Raw genomic sequence first — 4,992 nt, forward strand, 5'->3', positions numbered from 1 at the left:
GCCGGCGGGAGGCTTCGGGGCGGCCAGGCGAGGTTCCTTTCGCTAACCGTTTCTTAAGGGCCGAATGCCGCCCACCACCAAGGAGCTTAAATCTGTCATGCCCGCCGCCTTGGGAGCCGTTTGGACCCCGGCGGATTACACGCTTCCATTGGCGGCAAAATCACGGCTCCTCCTCCTCAGAGGCGACGACGCTGTTCGAGGAATGGGCCAGAGGCGCCCTCGTGGGTTGCACCGCCTTCTTGGACCCACCGGCCGTCGGCTCCGTGTGCTTCGCCGCTCTCTCGGTTCATGCAGGCGCCACAGAGAGACTTTTGTTATTTTTCGCGCCCACACCCTCCGAATAAACCCCTGAGGAGAAGGCGGAGAAACGAGGCGCGGGGAGCTTGTTCTTGGCACGGGAAAGCAGCGCGCGTGGGACAAAATGCACCTGCTGAATTCCTCTCAGGGGAGCCTCGAGGGAGAGCGGCGATGCGGCTGACTAGCGGCGGAGAAGGGCGGCGGCGAGACCGCAAAATCAGGCCGAGCGCCCCGCCTGGAGGGGAAAAGCCAGGTAAGCCACTGTTTTGTTCTGGAACGGCGTCGTTTTCCCGCCCCCCCCCCCCGCCGCCGCGGCTCCCGCGCTCGCCCCTCCCCTCGGGCCGCTCAGTTCCACGGTTGCTGGAGCGCCGGGCGGAGGACACCACCGATGGCTGCTCTCCTCCCCGCAGGGCAGCGGTGGCGCCGGTGGCGTCGGCGGCAGCAGCGGAGGAGCCTCGTCCTTCTTCTTCCCACTCCCTGCCTGGCTGCCGCCTTCCCGCGTGAGGCGAGGCCCTCCGGCCGCCCCCCGGCCCGCGCGCGAGGGGAGATATGGGGCCGGGCGGCGCCGGCGGGGGACTGGCGTGGCTGCTGCTGGCCTCGGGCGTCTTCCTGAGCCAGGCCTCGAGCCAGGCGCCGCCTCAGGGCTTCCGATACGTCTCCTACGAGGTGATCATCCCGAGGAGGATGGCGCCGCGTCGCGGGCGGGAGCCCCAAGACCTCACGTACCTCGTGGAGCTGCAGGGGAAGGGCCGCGTGGTGCACCTCCGGCAGAAGAGAGGCTTCGTGCCTCAGCACTTCCCGGTGTTCACCTACGGCAAGGAGGGAGACCTCCAGGCGGACTACCCTTTCGTCAGGGACGATTGCTTCTACCACGGGTTTGTGCAAGGCCAGCCCTCTTCTCTGGTCGCGGTCAGCACATGCTCAGGAGGCCTTAGGGGCCTCCTGCAGGTGGAAAACAAGACGTACGAAATCGAGCCGGTCCAGGCACCCACGAACTTTCAACATGTGGTTTATCGGCTGGAAGAAAAGGAAGGCGCCGTCCGCATGAGGTGCGGGCTCACTAAGGGAGATCAAAATCTCCAGGAGGCCACGATCCAGATCCCAGAGAATGTAGAGCTCAAAAGTTCCCAGGGAGCACTCTGGCAGACACATGCCAGATATGTGAAGGTTGGAGTTGTAGTGGAACATGAGCTGTTTGTCCATACTGGCAGAAATGAAAGTCTTGCTGCTAGAGAAGTACTGGATATTGTCCATATTGCAGATTCACTCTATAAGCCTCTTGGGATTCATGTAGTCCTAGTTGGACTGGAAATATGGTCACAAAAGAACCTCATGGCAATTGCTAAAAGTATAGATGAACTGCTTGATGTTTTTAATACTTGGAGAAAAACAACCCTCATCCACCATCTAAGGCATGATGTTGGCCACTTATTTGTATATAAGCATTTTGGAGATAAGCTTGGATTATCATTTGTGGGAACAGTGTGTGATCCCATTTGGGCATCTGCTGTCGAGGCATTTATTACTTCTAGTTTGTTCTCATTCACTATAACTTTTGCTCATCAGTTGGGCCATAACCTTGGCATGCAACATGATGAGAAATACTGCACTTGTAGTCAGCATTCTTGCATTATGGCTTCATTACAGAGCAACACAAGTCAGTTTAGCAATTGCAGTTTTGATAGTTATTCTACCCTAATGAATAGTGGTAGGAAACAATGTCTGTTAATTCCACCAGAGCATGAGAAACTGTATGAGCTCGAAAATTGCGGAAACAAGGTGGTAGAGAGCGGAGAACAATGTGATTGCGGTTCAGAATTTCATTGTGAATTGGATGCATGTTGCCAGTCAAATTGTATGTTGCGGTCAGGAGCCACTTGTGCTTCTGGAACATGCTGTACCAACTGTCAGTTTCTTCCAGCTGGAACAGTTTGTAGAGAAAGGACTGACATCTGTGATCTTCCTGAATACTGCACTGGGATTTCAGAGTGGTGTCCTGAAGATGTTTATGTGCAAGATGGAGCTCCATGCTATGATGGTGCCTATTGCTATCACGGGAAATGCTCTACTCACATTCAACAGTGCAAAATGATATTTGGCAAACAAGCAACGGTTGCCCCACTAGATTGCTTCAAAGAAATAAATACGCGAGGTGACCGCTTTGGCAATTGTGGCATTATTCCTGGTGATGTTTATAAGAAATGTGAAACAAGTAGTATCTTGTGTGGAAGAGTCCAGTGCATAAATATCGATAAAGTGTCCAATCTGAATGAGCATAACACCATAATACAAACTCCTGTTAACAACAACTTGTGCTGGGGTACATACTACCCAAGTGGAATGGGCATAGCTGATATTGGAGCAGTGAGAGATGGCACACAATGCGGTGATGGCATGATATGTATTAATAGGTATTGTATCAAGGTATCCCTTCTGAACTATGACTGTAATCAAACAAAGTGCCACAACAGAGGAATGTGCAACTCTCATAAAAATTGTCATTGTGACTATGGTTGGGCCCCTCCATATTGTCTAAATGAAGGTTATGGTGGCAGCATTGACAGTGGACCCCCTCCACCCAAGAGTGGCAATTTAGGTATGACTATAAGCATTGTAATAGTTATTTTTACTGTTGTTATTGGAGCTGGGGTTGGAATCATATAAGGAATTTCACTGATAGAAGGGTTGAAATTACTGTATATTACTCATTGAAGTGTCAGACTCCAGTAAGCTCTCAAAAGACAGCAAGTCCTAAAGTGTCTAATCTGACATTGCAAACACTTAGGAGATGTTGAGCTTATAAAGGATTTCACTCAGTACATTATGCTGCAAATAATGTATTTTGTTGCTTGTAAAACAAGTCTGGCCTCTCATAGTAATTTAAAAATCTGACTTGCTATTAATTTTCTAGGCTCATCAGCTTATGAAAATACTTGGGCACCTAGATAGTAATGTTTGAGGATGACTTCCCATGGGGCCTGTTGTAACATAATTACTGTGGAGTATCACATAAACAGAGCACTCTAGTGTGGGTTGGGGCTGACCAGGGCCTGTTTAAATAGGTCCTATCAGACTGATCTTATTTGCAGGTCATGTGGAGGTAATGCAAATTGTTCATTAGGGAAATAAATTGAAACCTGACCAATTATTCTAATTAGCACCTGTGGTTTTTAAAAACAATGTACCTCTGCTCTCTGAATGGAGAAACTGAAGTTCCATGTTCTTGTTGAAGGCCAAGCATATCAGTAGTTAATTTCCAAAACAAAATGTTGGGTCCACAAGAAAGCTCATGTAACGATTTATGCATGCATTTAAAAACATTCCATTGGAAGTGGACATTTACAAAGTTTGCTCAAAGAATTAAACTGGACAGTATTTTACAGTTGCATCTTCAAGCAAATTATGTATATGCCCATTCTAATAAAATATATTCAAGCCCACAAGAATCTTTCTAAATGCCATTTTGTGGAGGCAAAAGCATACAGTGAAACTAACTTTTGTACGCTGTAAATTAGACAGGATTGGAAGCTTGGAAAAAAATTGAAGTAGCAAGAGAATGCCATCCAGAGACAAACCTAGAAAGATGATACATTCAAAAAGAATTATGAACAATTCTTTTAACTGCAATAATGACAATACAATTGGTTTCTTCACACATCTGAAATGCCTTTAGGAATGAGGTAAAACATCTGACAATTGCACATTCACGAACCTCTTACTCAAGATTTGTGTAGCTCTTTAAATGATATTTAATCATGTGTTAAGTGTGTTGGGAACTGCAGTATCCATTAGTAGTATAACTGACACACTGCTGCTCTATACATAACTCCAGTATGTTATGACTATTCATAAGCTGCCTCACAAGAATAAATGTAAACTCATGCTTTTGATTTACAATGGCATACAATATAAATTCTGGGAGATTTCATGTATGGTTTTTGCAGAACACAAAAGTGCAAGCCAGCAGAGCTATGTGGTATATGTTCTATAGCAGTATTGTATGCCCTTTGAACAATCAAACATCTGGGGTGAAAACATTATTTATGGGCCTGTGTAATGTAAGAAAATTGCTCTAGTGAAACTGGTTCAATTAAATACAAATTTTGCCTTTCTGTCTCAGTCTGTCTTGTATTCTAATTTAACTGAAAGCATTCGTCTTTGACTTCCTTCTCACAAACCCTTCATCAGGATTGCATTAACACTTGGATATTTCCTGGAAGAATCAGTTTACAGTTCTTAACAGTGATACTTGCTCAGAACAGTGAGAGTTTATATATATATATCCCATCTTTCGTAATTTATCTTTATCATATTGTACAATATACTGTTTTGAATGCCCTTTACTGATGTACAACCATGAAAACTATTGCTTAGAAATTATTTCAGATTACTTAATAAAAATATTTTATGTAAAAGTATTTTTATTTATTACATTTGTATCTCACCTTTCATCCATGGACCTCAAATAAGCATACATAGATCTCATTTCCCACCTCACAATAGCCTGTGAGGTAGGTTATAGCATCTGGTCTCAGATAGATCTTGGTGACTGTCCCTGCTAATTTCATGGCAGCATGGGAATTTTAACGTAGGTTTCCCTGGTGCTAGTTAAACACTCTGCAATAGTGATGTCTTCATAAAAAGGTGTATATCAGCTTTTCATCAAGAGAACACCAATTTGTTTTGGTATTGTGA

General features: G+C 45.7%; 1 pseudogene across 1 annotated transcript; it reads left to right on the forward strand.

Annotated features, from left to right (window-relative positions):
- The first annotated feature begins 556 nt into the window (after window positions 1–556).
- Window positions 557–4,713, forward strand: LOC310848249 (disintegrin and metalloproteinase domain-containing protein 20 pseudogene; annotated as a pseudogene). The gene has a single exon. The product of its transcript is annotated as a disintegrin and metalloproteinase domain-containing protein 20 pseudogene (transcript).
- The last annotated feature ends 279 nt before the right edge of the window (window positions 4,714–4,992 follow it).

The sequence above is a fragment of the Podarcis gaigeae genome (assembly GCF_964106915.1).
Source record: "Podarcis gaigeae genome assembly, chromosome: 1".
NCBI classification, from domain to species: domain Eukaryota; kingdom Metazoa; phylum Chordata; class Lepidosauria; order Squamata; family Lacertidae; genus Podarcis; species Podarcis gaigeae.